At 42.5% G+C, this 17,957-nt stretch overlaps 1 long non-coding RNA gene across 1 annotated transcript in view; it reads right to left on the bottom strand.

Moving 5' to 3' along the window:
• Nucleotides 1-5,419: 5,419 nt before the first annotated feature.
• Nucleotides 5,420-17,957, bottom strand: part of LOC138921961 (uncharacterized) — a 29,851-nt gene continuing 17,313 nt past the window's right edge. The window contains exon 2 of the long non-coding RNA XR_011435010.1: nt 5,420-5,770. This is a non-coding gene — a long non-coding RNA (uncharacterized lncRNA). The remainder of the gene's footprint in view (nt 5,771-17,957) is intronic.

Here is a 17,957-nt window from a genome sequence, read left to right as displayed (position 1 = left end):
CCCCTGAAAGGAAAGCAGGAAAGAAAGTTCCAACCCTTCATAATCTGAACCATACGGGGAAGAGGCAAAAGCAGAGCCTTCACCAATCGTTCAGCTGTTCAGTGTGGTGGTCAGACCTTACCACACAGGCTCCAAATTCCAAGTGAGCTATGCCCGTTTCCCCATTTTCTCTCTTGCCATCTTCGGCCTGCACCAAAATGCATTACACTTGGATTTTTGCAGCCCACACGATTGCCTTGTACAGCCTCACCCTCTAACAGTATCTCCCTTCTGCTTTAAGGGTCTGACCCTAAAGTGACACCTTCTTTAAGAACTCCCCACCCTGTCCCTCCCAGCACTACCTCCTCTCATCCCAGTCCAATTGGACCACTCCAGTTTTTCCTTCTTCCTCTCAGTTTCTGAGGGTAGAGAACACTCCATTTTCCTCTTTCGTTTTGGTGACTTGAATATCTCAGAGGGTATTTATGGGAGACTCGTGCATTCCCTACTCCACCTCCTGCTTGTGTTTTCAGATCCTAGAGGCTTCTTGGGTAAGAGAGCGTCTGGTTCATCTCTCAAATCTTCTAGCCTTGGGGCCCAAGTGAAGGGAGTGAGTCATTCAGTTGGTCAACGAATATCTGTGGGGTGCCCAGTAGGTGCTAGGCCCTGGAGATGCATTGAGGGAGAGATGTAGTCCTGCCCTCATGGGGACTCCTCAGTTTAGGGGCAGGCTTTCTGCCTTCTAGGCTCCTCTGTCACTTCTACTTTAATCCCAGCCCCAGGGGGAACATATGTAAGCAGTGCCCTCTGGAAATCTTCCATCCTAACATCAACTCCTCACCCACCGCCACCATCTGTCACTTTCACAATGCATCCTGAAACTCTCCACCTAACTGCACATTCACATGAAGACCCCGATTCCTAGAGTCAGGTACCTGAGTGCTTTTCTAGCCTCTCTCTTATACATGTAATTTAATAGGTACATTTTGGCTGTTCCAGATCTACACTCTTGGCAGTTCTCCCCAAGTTTACATGAGCCAGATAAGTGACTTCTAGGTAAGAGCAGGTCACTATATCCTTAGTTTCCACAAAATCTCTCTCTCTACACATTCTCCTTTGATTTAGGGGTAGACTAGAAAGAAAATAATTATCTTAAATCTTATTTTACATGTCACAATATGAAGATTTATCCCAGACACAAGCATGCATTCTTAATTATAATCACAGCATTGATCTGAGCAAGTATAAGATATATGGCCGCAAGTGGCTGGTGGTTTTGCATTACCATTTTAGTGCAATTAACGTCTACCACTAAAGCACCATCTTACGCATAAGAAAAAATTAAAAAGAAGCTTGAAATGTTATATCCTATCCAGGAAATGTCGTTACTATTGCATTTTAAAGATGAGGAGTTAAGGTTTTCATTTTTAATTACATTACTGAGTGATTCTTCTTAAGGGAACCTAATTGTGAAGAATATAAATTACTTTGCAAGCTTATGGTGAGGGACTAGTCATCCTTTTGGGAAGCAAGCAAACAAGCAAATTGGAATTCAGCAACGTTCAATAGAAAAGTTTAAACTTTCTGTCTGGTTGTAGCTCTTCTAAAAAGTCTTTATACAAGAATATTGTAATCGATAATTTAATCATCCATGAAGCATTTTTGCTCTGATTCATGGGAGATACAAAGGCAGAAAGCTTGTACGGGTACGAGGCTGCTGCCCTTTCCTTTCTAGGCCTTTCTTCCTCCCCAGAGTGTCTCTTCTCCTCTCCCAGTGGCCCAATCTTCCCAGAGCCCTCCTTGAAGTGCCCGCTCAGACCTGCACCCTTGTCCTCTTCAGGGCAGTGCCCCAGGTTGCAAATTCACCTTTCCTCTGCTACCCTCAGAATTGCTATTCTTTTCCTCTAAGCCACTCAGCTAACTGTTAGGGGAAGGCAGCTGATTAAACAAAGTCACACTCCAGTGTTGATGACTAAAAGCACTTAACGCTCCCTGGGGTGTCTGCAGCTGAGACCATGAGCCTGTAATGGTGGAATTTCAGGCGGTGCCACAGGCTGGTGGGGATATAATTTTTGGTGTGTTTTGATGCCACTCGAATTGTACCACTTGTAGATGTTAAAGGAGCTGGGATGAAAGGATTTCATAAAATGACACTTTGCCTACAGCCTTTCTCCCAGGGCTTTAAATGATCAGGAAGAGGTCTTAGAGCTGTCCCAGTCCCAAGAAAGTTTTGTTCAGGGTCACATCCATCTGCCCCGTCTTTGAACTACCGTGTGACCTTCAACCACAGATGCTGCCTTGTAGAGTTGTAGAAATGTTCCTTGTGCCAGTTTTTTCCCAATGAATGGAATCCTGAATTCAGTAGAAATATACCAAATCCTTAACATTTGCCAAGGAGGCATTCCCAGGCCTTTCACTTTCTCCATAAAAGAAAGTAAACAATAGCTTCCCAGGCATTACTGCATGTGAGGATAACAACAGACATTTATGATGTTTCCAGCACTGTTCCATGTGCTTTCCATATACAAAAAATGAATTCACAAAACTGAAGAATTGTAAAATTAATTTATATAATTTAACTTTTGAATGATGGTTTTTGTGAGGTTGTAGCATTTATACTTCTGAATTATTAAAGCTTAAAATGGCACTAACACTTTCAGGTCATCCTGTATTAACTCAATCTTCATGATAACCTCAACATGTAGGTAGCATTATTCTGCCCATTTCACTGACGGGAAAACAAAGGCACTGGGAGGTTAATTTGCCCAATGTTATACAGCTGGTAAGGGGCAAAGCTGGGATTATAAACCCAAGCAGTATAATCCCAGTGTTCATGCTCTTAGCCACTAGGCCACACTGCCTCTTGGTAGTCACTAGGAGACAGCAGAGGTGCTGCCATGCCTGAAGGACAGCTAGACTCAGTCATTATTCAAATGTTTCACTCTCCACACCAATCTCAAATGGCCATAATTCAATTTCAGCTCTCAACAAGATGCACCTTTCCACATGTCATGGATTGGCAGGGCCCTCATTAGGATCAAAACCATGAATGATAAATCTAGAAGTGCTAAGGGTCCCCTGTGTTCCCCGCTTTTGTGTTCTCCACTCTTTTACATAGCTTGATCCAACCTATGCTTGTCGAATTAAATTAAATGGAATTGCCAAGACCCTTTGGAATTCTGTGGGCAGTTTGAGCAGATCCCCCTGTCTTGCCTCCACTTAATTCCAGACTTGTTGGATGGCCTTGGCATGGCCCCATTTCCCTCCTATATTCTCCCTGTCCATCACATGGAACCTTCCCACCATACCCGCCCCAGCTCAGAGAGCCATAGTGGGGGCCTACTGCTGTCTACATAACAGCCCCCAAGCCTGCTGCCTTCTCTAATGGTAGGAAAGGCACAGTCCTCTGTTTTGGGGAGCCAGCCCCATCTAGGCCAGAAGCAGAGCTGAAGCTATTTTATACCTGTGGTCAGGAAGTCAGTCAGTCAGTCAGTCAGCCTCCTCTAGCTCCTTCCAGGGGCCTCATTTGTCCTTCCCAGACCACCTGTGTCTCCTTTCCCAGACTCACTGGCCTCCAATTGACCTTGGCTGGGGGACTTTGGTCTCCCTATCCTGTTTTCTTGGCATTCCTGGCCCCCATGACCCCGGCAAGTGGGAGGCATTAACACCTAAGATCCAGGGAGCTCTGTCTGTCTTTCATGACCCACACACAGAGGGCCTACTTGTTGACCTAACTTTATGGCGCTATCCCTGGCACCTGGAGCCCCTTGAGACCTACCTGGTCCCATTAGCCAAGGCTTGATCAACGGTACTTTATTTCTTATTGGCATTTCTGAAAACTGAGAGGTTGCTCAGGGATTTCTGAGTCTTGAGTTGATTAGCAGTTAATGATGTGTGTTTTGATGAGAAAATAAAAGATTTTGTTTATCCACTTGAGAGGAGGAAAATTAGTAGTAAAAGTAGAGAAGGAAAAACACAAATTCTCAGCTTTTCAATGGAGTTTTAAGTGGTTGCGTCTGCTGAGTTCCCAGTCATTGCTGGAAAATTCTCTGGATGTTGATTTTATGTATCAGCTCTCAGAAAAATTCATAGAGTGTTCAGTTCCGCCTAAAGCTGTCAAGAGACACAGAAGGCCAAAAGGGCTGCTGGATGAGTTATTTTACTATTCAGAGAATGTGTGAATGCAACCAGGAGGTGCATTTATACTTCTGCCTGCAGCGCAGGGAGAGAGGAACCCGTAGAGACCAGAGGCAGTTTCCAACAGCGGGTCCTCCAACCAGAGCTGTGGTTCACCAGGATGCCCCAACTGGGTCAACATGTATGGAAAGGATGTTTTCTAAACTTGCCCTTGGTCCACCATTGTTGAAGTCATGGGGGAGATGCAGAGGGCTCCATAAAGGCAGGATGTGGTAATCGAAAACGAATAGGCTTTAGAGTCAAACCAATCTGGGTCTGAATCTCACCTAACTATACCACATTTCTCATCCTCTCTGAGTCTCAGTTCTCATTCACAAAACGGACCAGTACTATTTAACTTGCAGAGTTGCCACGAAGATTAAACGGTTCAATAAGTGGAATTAACTAGCACAGATCAGGTGCTCAGTGAGTGTTATTTCCTCTCCTCACTCCTTTTCTTTTTTCCTATGGAAAGTCTGCACTCTCCGCTCTCCAGAGCACACGTGGTCTTTAATGTCTGACATTCAAAACAAATAGACCAAGATGGTTAACATCTTCTGGAGGCTTGGGTTTTTTCAAAAACAACTCACCAGGGAAATAGTAATTCATAATCCTGCCTTTAAGGGATCCCCTCATCAGATCAACAAAATGTCCTTTATTAGGTGCTGATGTTGGAATTTTCACAGATGGTTTGGGCCAGTAAACTCGGTTGGTTGGAGTTAGGCAGTCAAAGCCTTGATTTCCAAACGGGCCCATAGAAGTGATCTTCTTTGACGTTAGTTAGTTTTACTCAGGCCAGTTCAGCCAGTCACATCACAAGTGAGATTGATGGTTACAAGTGGGGCTAGATGAGAGGCTGGGTGAAGGTCTTTGCCTATCACTATTCCTAAAATGACAACTTGGAGCACATCTTACTGGCCAGCCGCATTATCTTTGCTTGGCGAGACCACTCCATGTGATAGAAAGTGCCCTTTGGTGGGATCTGCTCTGAAGATTTCACTAATGATCATGAGCAATCCTAAGCCTGAGGGAAAATGAGAACATTAGAGGATCTCAGCTGTTCTAGAACAGTCTCTCAGTGAACTACCTTTGCATCTGGAGTGGAAGAGTCAAATTTTTGACTTGGGTCATCTAGAAAGGAGTTATTGAGGGAGCAACTTATATGTAGGGTTACACACTATAAAGATATGGCCACTGCTCACTAGAAGATACCCCAAAGTCATAGATACATTCAACAGCAGGTCAAAAAAAGAAAGCCCAAGCCTTCAGTCTAATTCTTCTTTATTTCTGCCCTTTGGAACATATCAAAATTGTGTTCTCTCCACTTGGAGGGAATTTTTCAGTCAAGGTTAGGGGCTCATCAGAACTTCTTTTCCATTCTGGCACCGATTTAATTCTGTAGGGTTATTTTAATGGAGGAATTTGTTTTCGAATTAAGCAACAGTTTTCAGGAACATCTCTGGGTTTAAGGTAGCTTTAGTATGCCTATAAAAGCCGAGAGCCATTCAAAGCAGCTGGTTATGAATTCCTCATGAGATGGGTGATAGTGAGTTCATCATTGGCGTTGGCAATTTCTTTCTAAATGAAGAAATGCACCTTGGAATTGCTCAAAGTCCTAGAAGGATAAAACAAAAGAATATTCAAGTTTTCTCACATGAGGATGATGGTAGTAATGGAGGTGAGGGAGGTTGTCACCTGCAAACCAAAGGACATAAACTGGTAAGTCATTTGTGGTGTGGCACAGGTCAAAATCATTGGAGAAACTCAATGGGATATCTTGTTTCATGTTTGGGGAGAGATAGACAAGAAGACTTTCTCCAGGAAAAGCTAAGCCTCTCTATGTTCCCCAAAAGCTTAGAGGTATCTTCTTCAACCCATCCCAAGCCAGGAAACAGAACAACACACATTCCTGGTGTCCAACCCAGTGCTTGCATTTGTTCAGTGAGAGAATTACTGTAGATAATTGTGTGAACTGATATTCCTGAAGCATGTTTGATGCTTCCAGAGTCTTCTTTCTGAAGCCTCTTTGGACAGCTACTAGTGTAGTTCTTTAAAAGCTGCCTGCAAGGCAAGATCCATCGATGGTTGCTAATATTAGTGGGTGAACATTTGAGGAGAAATAGGCTATCTCTCTCAAGGTATTTACTAATTACAAAGGGGAAAACAGTAATTTAATGTGGAGCAACATTACAGACACACCTTAACCAAGTGATCAAGGTTAACACCACTAGTCATCAGGCATGTCAACATCACGTACCCTCTGATATGATGCCCTGAGAAGGGTACATTGTCGCTTCTGTGGTATTCTTGCCCAAAATGCATACATTCAATTTAATTATGAGGAAACATCAGACAAATACAACTGGAGGGACATTCTACAAGATAACTGACTAGTACTCTTCATAAGTGTCAAGACCAGAAAAGACAAGGAAAGCCTGAGAAGCTGTCACAGATTGAAGGTGCCTAAGGAGGAGAAGATGCTGGAATAGGAAAAGGACATTAGTGGAAAGACTGGTGAAATCTGAATAAGGTCTGTAGATAATAGTACTATGCTAATGTTAAATTTCTGGTTTTGATGATTGCACTATGATTATAGAAGGTGCTGACATTAGGAAAAGCTGGGTGAAGGGTATATGTGAATTCTCTGTACCATTTTTGCAACTTTGCTGTAAGCCTAAACTTATTTCAAAATAAAAAGTTAAAAGATAAGTTTCCTGGAAAAAAACCCCACCATGCAGCATAATATTGCCCTACCAAGTGCCTCAGTGAACCAGATGGGGTGCATAATTATCTTCCTCTACATTCTGTGTTTAATTTCTACAAGTTGTAACTTGGGCAGCTCATCTCAGTCCCACGGGTAGCCTAGGAAAATGATATTTCATGTTTCAAGACTAAAAGGGTAAAATCGAGAAGAGCCTCTCCAACTTGGTTTCACAAGCTTTATTACTTATGAGAAATGTGTCTGTGAACAGGGAAATACCAGTGATGTAAAAAGATATATTTTTTAAAGGCTGAAACATGGAAGAGAGAATTTAAGGCAGGAGGACTGCCAATTATTTCTTTTTTTTTCTGAAAAGCTGTGTACTTCTTTGGAGTCAGAATCCAATTGTTTCAAGTCTTCATTAATCAGTGACACCATTCATCAAACGGACACATTGGCATAATGAGCTCTCATAAATACAGTGTTTGTGATCTTTCTTGGATTATGAGAGTAAAGAATGAGGGGTGGAAAGAGTGAAATCACGTGGTACCCCATCTACTTAGTCTAAAACATACTTACATATGCCACACCAAATTAACATCCTGTCATCTTTTCTGTTTCATCTCTCTTTCTCGTCTCTATCTCTCTGCCTCACTTCGTTTCTCTCTCTCTCTCTTGTATGTATAGCAAACGAACCAAGGGCACCCCCCACTCCCTTAATTGAAGCAGTTCAGGTCAAATCATGATTGTTAATGGAAAGAAACCAAATCATTTGTCACAGAGCTTAATTTCTCCTGTGCTGCCTGATTTCCTGCTGTTATTGTACTTACAGTAGATGATAAAAGCAGTTGCTACAGCCTCTTCACAGGAAAACACATCCCAGCTGCAATCTGAATCATAGCACCTGGGGCTGGGGATCAGCTGGGATTCAATAGCTATTTTTCCAGCCTTGGTTGCTCCTCAGGTTGATTGAAATGAACTGCACCATTTTTGAATGAAAGTTAACTCCCACATTTCCAAGTACTGTCTTTGGTCTCAAATGAATGAGCACTCGAGGTCACTCATGAGAGAATATGGCAGCCCAGAGCCCTTTTCTCATTATATCGCCTCAGAACTCACAGACCTCCCCCAGGTTTCTAAAACTGCAGTTCAGGGGCTTGGAACCACCTGTGTATTAAGATGGAGCTTGACTGTGTACGCATTGAAAATTGGAGAGTCATCACTGAGAGGCCAGGAGAGCAGGCTCTTTTTGTGGGGTAAGGACAAAGCATTCGGTTGAGCATTTGTGGAAATTACAATTCCTTGTACCCCATGGTTTCAAACTTTCTCCAATTTTCTCCCTGCCAATGGCCCGTTGACTAGAGAGGTAGTGTCAGTTTTGAGACCTGTCTTAGAGATGGAGAAACGGGTATGATAGGCATGTCTTTGGTCATCAAGGAGGTTCAGAAATAACAAGGCAGCTGCTGGTCATGATCAGCCTTCTGGTCAGCCACCTCCACCCTCAAAACAGCCACATGGGGCTTCCCTGGGGCCACTCTATAATGCACAGCAGTAAGAGAGTCATTTTCCCTTTCTGGAATCCACCCCTAGCTGTGGCTCAATCCAGGCTGTCGTGTGTAAGTAGGGTGTGTGTGCCTGTGTTTATGTGTGAGTGGAGGTGCAGTGTTACTCAGCATGAGAGAGGACAGAGCCTGGGAGGAGAGATTGAGGGATGTCAGGCATCTCCCTGAGATGACCCAATTGTGCCTTGTGAAACCATTGCCTTTGAAGACTTCTGCTCTAGGTCAGAGATTTCTAAGTCTGGCTGAACATCCAAGTCCCCTGGAGAAGCTTTAAAAAATACAGATTCCAGGGATCCATCCTAATCTTACTGAATCAGAACTTTCAGGGGAAGGACCAAGGAAAAAGTCTTTCCCCAAAGCACAGCAGGTGGCTCACATCAAGATCCAGGTTTGGGAGCCACTGCTGTTGATCACTACTAACCAATCACTATCCCCTGACTCTATGGGATACTGTGAATAAGTAATAAGAATAATAACTTAGCGTTTATCAAGCATTTACTATACATATAGTGCTAAGACCTTTATATGTGTAATCTTATTTAGTCCTCACAATGACCCTATTAGAAAAGTACTATTATTATTCCCATTTTAAAGATGAGGAAACTGAAGTTTAGAGAAATAAAGTAACTGGCCTAATATTTCACAGCTTATAAGTGGAGGAAGCAGGATTCATACACAAATGGTCTGATTTATGAGTTTCAGTTCTTACTTACTATGCCATACTGCTTTGGGATGCTGAGTATTCACTTGGACAATTTTGGCCCTAGGATGTGGAGGAGGAAAATAACTACATCAAAAAAGAATGAAGCCTAGTATGTATGTGTGTGCCTGTGCGTGCTCGCACACACGAGTGTTAGCAATGTGGGGAGCAGATGGAGAACTGAAGAAACTGGTAAAAGGCTGAGCCTGAGGGAAGAAGAGTACGATAGGATAGTGAAACAAGAAAGAATTTTGGAGCCAGAGACTTACGTGTGAATCCCAGCTCCGCCGTTTGCTAACTGTATAACTTTAAGCAGAATGTTTAACCTCTCAGGGCCTTAGTTTCCCTGTCAATAAAAATAATAATAATAATATCTTCGGTGCAGGTTTGTAGATTATAGATAAGGTTCATAAACTGCTCTGTGCAGAGTAGATGCTCAGTTATGGCAGTCATTATTAGATGTTCATATATGACAAAGGAAAAGGGCAACAATTCTCAAAGGACTGATGTCCTGACCCCAAACTGAAAGTTGCTATCAGAAATAATCTGACTGAAGACATGACTTAAAGTGGCTAGAAAAAGTTCAGAACAAAATTCCTTTAGAAAACTGCCTGAGAGACATTGCATCTTTGGATGCGAAAAAAAAGAACAATGTAGAACACGGTTGTTGTCTGGCCCATACGAAGAATGATAGGAAAACCGGGGGGTTGATAAAGACCCGAGGGGTGGATCTAAGTGCTTTCAAGTACCAAGACCATCATAAAGAATTAGTTGATTTTCTCCCCTCTTAGCATCTTGTTCTCAAAGGCAGCCTTGTGTTTTTAGACAAGATGATGCAGCTTCTAATCTGGGGGCACCAGAGAAGAGACACCAGGGAAGAACAAATTCCTCCCTTAGATGAAGACTGTGTACAGAGTAGTGTGTGTCCATTGACTGGACATGGTCCTTGGAATTTTGCTGATGGATTTGGACCCAGAATTTCAAAATGATGGCAGAAGATAGGAAGACATTTAGAAGTTTTTCTACAAAAGCACGAGGAAGGGCACTACAGCCAAAAGATGACTAAGAGGGAACAATAACATCCTCCATCGTTGGAAGAATATAATGGTCCCAGGGAGAGTAATTAGAAAACATAAAAGGGATTCTTGGGAAGGAAAATTCAGACTCTCAGGGATTTTTTCTGCATGTCAGGACTTGTGAAATAGTGTTCCAAGAGAAGAGGCAGAAACTGTCTTCACTGAATCGTGGAAAGTCAAGTGAAAATCGAACGTGATAAAACACTCCAGCTGGGCATCTCCAATCTAGTTCTTGAAGATGCATTTGACAAGACTTAGATTTAAGAAAGATTTTGAACGATAGCCATGAGAATGAACAAGCTGCATGGAAAACACGGATAATCTCACTCGTGGAAAACATAGATAAATCTCATTAAGTATAATGTTAAGTGAAAAAACCTAGACACAAAGACACATAATGTATGATTCCATTCATATAAGGGTCCAAAAGAGGTAAGACTAATCTATGTGTTAAAAGTCAGACATCGTAGTTATCGTGGAATGTAGCAATTGGGAGGAGACTCAAAGGAGATTTCAGGGCGTTGGCCATGTCCTGTTTCTTGATGTGGGTACTGGTTATGTGGGTGTGTTCAGTTTGTGAATATCCATTCAGTTGTAAACTCATGATTTGTGCATTTTTCTGTATGCATATTTTAATAAAAAGTTAATAAAATGAAGGTTTTATCTATGAACAGACAGCAATTTCTTTCAAGAGAAACAAATCCCAAGTATCCAACCTCAGAATTTATTTCTAATTGCTTCGCCCATGAAAATTTTATCTTTTCCTGAACTGCAAATTCTTCAATTTCATGTGCTGGTCAGAATAACCCTAATATGTCAGTTTCGGTCTTCTGAGAAGCATATACAGTTGGCCCTCCTTATGCACGAGTTTTACATCGGTGGATTCAACCAACTGTGGGTCAAAAAGCCTATAATGGCTGTGTCTGTACTGAACACGTACAGACTTTTTTCTTGTCATTATTCCATAAACAATACAGTATAACAACTATTTACATAGCATTTACATTATATTAGGTATTATAAGTAACCTAGAGAGGATTTAAAGTACACGGGAGGATGTGCATAGGTTATATGCAAATACTGTACCATTTTATACAAGAAACTTGAGCATCTGCAGATTTTGGTAACCGCGGGGGTCCTGGAACCAATCCCTCTCTGATACCGAGGGAAGGGGGACAACCGCACAAGGATGGGATTAGATGTGCAAGAGATTTATCAAAAGAAACTCCTTTGAGGGGTAGTGGAAACAGTAGGAAGAGACTTTAGGCCAAAATGCAGATTTGACACCTTTGTAAGGAGAGAGGGGAGGATAGAGGATTGCATAGGAAGACCTGCAGACCGTAGCATGGTCCTGAGAAAATCTTGGCCAGGTTGAGGTCTTGGGCAAATATTGCTCAGTAGAGGAATACTGCACTGGGCAGAAATAGTGCTTTTCTAGTATCCCTACCATGCTCAGTCTTGGCTGGGTGCAGCCCAGGGGATCTGTGGCCTTGGCTTGAATGCTGTGGTGAATTTGAAGGTACAGCAATTTGAGGCTATCAGTCAAACATACTCTCAGCAAACAGGTCCTCTTGAAGGGAGACCTGGGCAGTGCATGTCCAGGCCCACCATACCTAAGGCGTGCAGTGACACTCGCGGGATGGGACTTGGCTACAGCTTGCTCCATACAGAAATGTTATCTAACATGTCACAGATATCAAGAATAATGTGCTCCAGCTTATTTCCCTACTGCTTAATAGTCAGGAAAGAAGGAAAAACAAAATGTGGCAAATACCACATAAGCACAGTTGTTTTAAAATAAAGTGTTTTTTGAAAGCTTGCTGGGAAATCAAGAGAGCGTCTTAAAAGAAAAAAAAATTCTTCTCATGTTCCATTTAAGCCCACTTTCTAGCGAATATTCCTTGAGCTACTTAAAGAAAAATGACTTGTTATATTCTGCTAGGGTCATGGCACAAAATAATGCGAATGTTGTGATCCTAGAGTTTTGGCTCCTCTTTCATTGATTTAACTTCCCAAATTTTCAAGAAATGATAAGCTGGTGGTTTGAATTAGTGACAACTTTCCCACAACATATGGGTTAATTTTTCTACTCATCCTATCATCTATACCTAGAAACAAAATCCAGTAACTAGCCTACAAAGGGGCCTTAATATATTGACAAAATTGCTGACTTCAATGTGACACCTCTTCTCTGGCTAGCTATTGGAGTACCAGCAATTCCTCCTGCCAGCTACCACCACAAATTCCCACAATTCAAGAAAGTAAAATTGTTCATCCATCCATTCCTTTATAGTGGGGAGTCTCAATTTATGCAATATATATAGTTGTAAAAACCAAGGTGCACTTCTGGTCCAGGCAAGATAATGTAGACCCATTTCCCCTTGTGTTTCCCTGATAAGTACAACTGTAAATCATGGAACAAGAGGCAACCAAAGAAAAACTCTGAAAGGTGGTAAGAGGAATAGAAGGAAACTTCCTCAACCTGTTAAAAGGCAGGAATGAAAAACCCAAAGCTAATATCATACTTGATGGGGAAAGACTGAATGTTTTCTCCCTAAGATCAGAAATATGGTAATGATGTCTGTTCCCACCCCTCTTGTTTGATACAGCAACAGAAGTTCTAGCCACTGCAATAAGAAAAGAAAAAGAAATAAAGGGCATACAGATTGGGAAGGAAGAAATAAACTGTCCCTACTTACAGATGGCATGATCATCTACATAGAAAATACCAAAGAATCTACAAAAAAATCCTAGAACTAATAAGTGAGTTCAACAAAGTCACAGGATACAAGATCAACACATAAAATCAACTATATTTCTATATACTAACAATGAACATGAGGAAACAAATTAAAAACACTATACTATTTACAATTGTTCCAAAGAAAATTAAATGTTTCAGTATAAGTCTAACAAAACATGTGTATTATCTGTATGCTGAAAATTACAAAATGTTCATGAAAGAAATCAAAGAAGACAAATAAATGGAAAGACACGCCATGTTCATGGATCAGAATACTTAACATAGTAAAGATATCAATTCTTCCCAAATTGATCTACAGGTTTAATGTAATTCTTACAAAAATCCCAGCAATTTTTTTACAGCCCTAGAAAGGCTTATTCTAAAATTTATATGGAAAGGAAAAGGACATAGAATTGTTAAAACAGTTTGGAAAAGGAGAATAACACAAGAGGAATCAATATAATCAATATTAAGACTTATTACACAGCTACAGGAATCAAGACAGTTTGGTACTGACAGGAGGATAGACAAATAGATCAATGGAACAGAATAAAGAATCCAGACATAGGCCTACACAAGTATGGCCAACTGGTTTTTGAAAAGGCATAAAAGCAATTCAATGGAAGAAGGATAGGCTATTCAATACACGGTACCCGAGTAATTGGACATCCAATTCCTGCTATAAATCTCTAATAAGGAACCAACTGATAGAAGGAGTGAAAGAGATAGTCCAGGACGGTAGTAGCAGTCTCCAATTTATGCAAACTCTTTTGTCAAGTTTGGGGGCAGTCCCTTTAGGGCAAGATATCAGTGAATGGGAAACCAATTCTATCCCATGCAGACAGCAATGTGGACATCAGAGATTGATGGGGGCAGTTTGGAGAGTGGAGTCAGGTGGTGGAGCTACCTTTCCAATGGAGGGTGTGAGAGCTGTGCAGAAAGACAGACCCAGAAGCCTAATGCTAGGGCTGGGGCCAATGTGGGAGGGGGTGCTAGGGAAGACCGCTGGAGAACGCTGTGGCTCCATGGCTGAGTGATGCCTCAGAACATAAGGAGTTTAGATGTGAGAAATCAGCTTCATCTCAGACCCAACACACTGGTGGTCTGGCTCAGAAATTGGGCAGGGATAATCCCAGGGGTGAAGAGCATCAGAGATTCACCTGGGAGGGGCTGAGGTAAGCAGGGGCCGATGGTGAGCAATTGGGTGCTGACCTGGCACAGAGAGGCCTCAAATGCAGAGGACGGCAATAAAAGCCACTCGCCACCCTACAAGAGAGATTTTACTCCTGCTCTCTTTTCCTCTTCTATAAAATTCTTCTGTTCACAAAATTCTATAATTTGAGAAATTCTCCCTGCTGAAGAAAAATGAAATGAAGTTCCTTCTGTATTATACATTGATGTCCTGTTCAAAAATGAATGACCTTGTCAACTCCTTTTACGCCTTGAACTTATAGCAACAGAAACCTTGTTAGTTACGTTGGAGAGACTCGCAGTGCGTGAATCGAAACAAATCTGATGGGCCATCCACACACTGAAGGTTGCAGGAGCGTGCAACGCATCTGTGGCATGGACCTTTTGTGGAATTGACAGCCACGTTCTCATTTGCTTACAAACTGCGTGCTAGCCAGGTCGGATAGGTCGTATCTATGGAGGAGGTAATCACTTCCAACAGCCGGTGGGTTTGGTGGCTGAGAAAGCCTTCAGTAGCTCTTCTGCCCCAATTGCAGAGGTAGAATCTTGCGCTCGCCACAGGGCCAGGCACAGGGGACTGTGGTTTTCAGTGACTGGGGATATTTAGGGGCCACTGATTGTTGTTCCCTTTAACATGAACACTCCTGCCTTGGAGCGTCTCAGCAGTTATTTTTTATGATTGTTTTGGATATATTTTAAGTGTCAGTGCTCCTTACTCCAGGGCAACTTTGCCGATTTTTCCTTTCTTACTGGGAGAATGAATCTGACTATTGTGAATGAATTTTTAAGAAAACAAAAAACGCAAGTCTGATCCCTGGAAAGAGAAGAGGACTTGGCAGGTGGAAAGGGGTGTGTGTGTGTGTGTGTGTGTCCAGTTCTTCTCCAAGAACCTCTTCGAGCATCATTTCCCCGTCGGAAGGCCGAGTCGTGTGGGGTCATCTCTGAGCTAGCTTATCCTCAGTCCTTTATGTGCCAGCATCTCAACCACACTCAGGCCAGAGCTGCTCTGTCATCCCACCCAGCAAGATAATTCACCTCTCCGAAAGCAAATCTGGGTCTATTTTCCACTTAACCCAGATCCACTGCCTTATTATGTCCTGCCCCTGACTCCAAATCTCTCTCCCAGCTGTAATTTTTGCTTCTGGTCCTTTCTTGGTGATGAATATGCACTCTCCTCTGTCTCGTGCAAGCTGGCTTCTCACTTGGCTTGTACAGGGCTCTCCACTGACTTGGACAAACCCTGATAGCCTCAGGTGACAGTCACACGGCTCCAACCCCAAACCCACTCTGTCCACATCCTCCGTCCACACGGAAAAGGCAAGTGCATTTGACGGTTGTGAGTCTTGTACAAGATAAAGGAGACTGACGCTCCTTAGTAATAAGAGACGAAAGCACAAACGTGAGGGGAGATAATCATGAATTTAACCATTACTTATTGAAGGCCTCTGATATAAGGAGAACTGAAGTCGATTCTGTGGGAGATGTGAGCCGTGGCTCCCCCCTTGATGTTGACAGTCGAGTCAGAAAGACGAGACATAAGGGGGAAGCCGGCTCCTGCTGGTACAAAGGATCCAAGTCCAGAGAGAGAACAGAGCGGGTTCAAAGCCACTCAGACAGAGCAGTGAGTGAGCAGGAGATAGAAAGAGACTCTCCTGACACTGGGCACAGGAGTCTCAGCCCTTTGTCAGAGGCAGGAGCGTGTCTCCAAGGGGCTGCTAGAATGCAAACCACCGCGCGCACAGCGGGCCGTCCAGATGCAGCGCAACCGCGCGCTTCCACCACGGGCTGGTTTAGAGGACTTCCTTCCCTCATCTTTAAAGTCAGATCAGAATATCAATTCCCGACATGCTTCCTCCCTCCACCTGCTTTTCTTAGATCTCTTGACTCCAGAACGGCCCTTACCCCATCTGGGTCTAAAACAAAACCAAACAAAACCAATCCTGTTACCTTGTCTGCATCTATCTCAATAAAAATCTTTTTAAAATCCACAAAAAACCAACCCTATACAATGCAGAAATCAAATAATATTGTAAATGGACAAATATGGTTTGCCAGTTGAAGGGGCCTTTATGGCATATGAATTATTTTCCTTATTGTGAATATGCATATGTAATTTTTACACCAGGATTTTATGTACTCAGATCTTCTTAACGTGGTATCCTGTGGTGTTAAGACCTTGGAGTTTGTATCATTTGCCTGTTACTACAATAATATCCTCTTATAGGTTCTCTTATGCTGGATAACAAACTCCTCCAGCACTCATTTGCTTACAATAAATGTTTATTCTCATTCTCACAGATGTGTAAGTTGAGTGAGGTTTGGTTGGTCTAGCTTAGGCTCAGTTGGACGATGCTGCTTCAGAGTGCAGATCTACACAGGCTTGGTTTCTTGATACAGTTTGGCTCCAGTGCTGGTCATGTCTCTCATCCTCTTTGGACCGGTGGGCTACCTGGGGCATGTTTTCCCATTTTTGATGACAGATTTACAAAAGAAGCAAGCAGACACATGTGACATCCCTTAAGGCCTAGGCTCAGAACTGTCACACTATCCCTCTTGCCCACATTCTATTGGCAAAACAAATTGCACGGGCAAGACCAACATCAATGGATGGGAACATGTACTCCACCTCTAATGAGTAGAGCTGCAAAGCCACGTAGATGGTTAACAGCATGGGTACATGGAGGAGTGTATGATTCAAAGCATTAACACAATCTACTGGTACCGGAAGACGGGTGGAGAGCCCTGTGTAGAGCACTACTCAAAGGAATTGTATTAGTCTGCTAGGGCTGCCGTAACAAAATACTGCAGACTGGTTGGTTTAACTGATAGAAATCTATTGTCTCACAGTTCTGGAGGCTGAAAGAACAAGATCAAGGTGTGAGCAGGTTTGGGTTCTTCTGAGCCTTGGAGTTGGCCACCTTCTTGCTATATCTTCCTATGGTCTTTTCTCTGTGCACACACATCCCTGGTGTCGCTTTGTGTCCTAATTACCTCTTCTTATAAGGACAAAAGTCATATCGAATTAGAAACCACCCTAATGGCTTCATTTTACCTTAATCACCTCTTTATATGCCCTATCCTCAAATAAAGAGTCACATTCTGAGCTACTGGGGGTTAGGATTTCAGCATATGAATTTTGGGAGACGCAATTCAGTCCGTAACAGGAATTATCTTCTAAGCAGCTCAAAGCACTTTGTAGGGGAATTTGCTGAATTGGTCAATGCAAGATGAGGAATTTAGGAAGTGGGAGGGATCCAGACATGGCTGTTAGGTGAATTAGACTAACTTGAGAGAGTAGCTGTAGAACAAAGACTGGAATATGGTTCTCTTAGGACAGATACCTTGATTTCCCACTGCCTGAGTCCCTGGACTCAGGGGACTGGACTTCCCACTGAGGTGCTTATCATTGAAATGAGTCAACTGAAATATAATAGAGAAATCAACTTCCTTTTGAAAACAGGGGTCTTCTGCATATTTTAATCCCACTGACCTCAAAATCAGTACAATTCAGGCCAAGAGTTCTGATCATTTTTGTCTTGGCCACCCCAACAAAAATTACCTGACAGAAGTAGGGTTTATCACTTTGAGAGGGGAAAATCCATTCTACAATATGAATATTCTTAATAGAAAGGCATAGGAAGCCCTCAACCTGAGTAGATGCTCTGTCTACAAGTCAAAAAGCCTTGGTGGCCTCATTCTTTGTAAAACAACAAAATCCAAACCATCAACAACAACAAAAATCCCTTTATGATTGAAATTAGTAAGACTAATAACTTAAACTTTACCAAAAATCACCAAAAGAGAAATGGATGAGCACATTAATGTAACT

The sequence above is a fragment of the Equus caballus genome, chromosome X (genome assembly GCF_041296265.1).
Source record: "Equus caballus isolate H_3958 breed thoroughbred chromosome X, TB-T2T, whole genome shotgun sequence".
Taxonomy (NCBI): Eukaryota; Metazoa; Chordata; class Mammalia; order Perissodactyla; family Equidae; genus Equus; species Equus caballus.
Note: the sequence above shows the minus strand (reverse complement) of the source record. Positions and strands in the feature narration are given on the sequence as shown.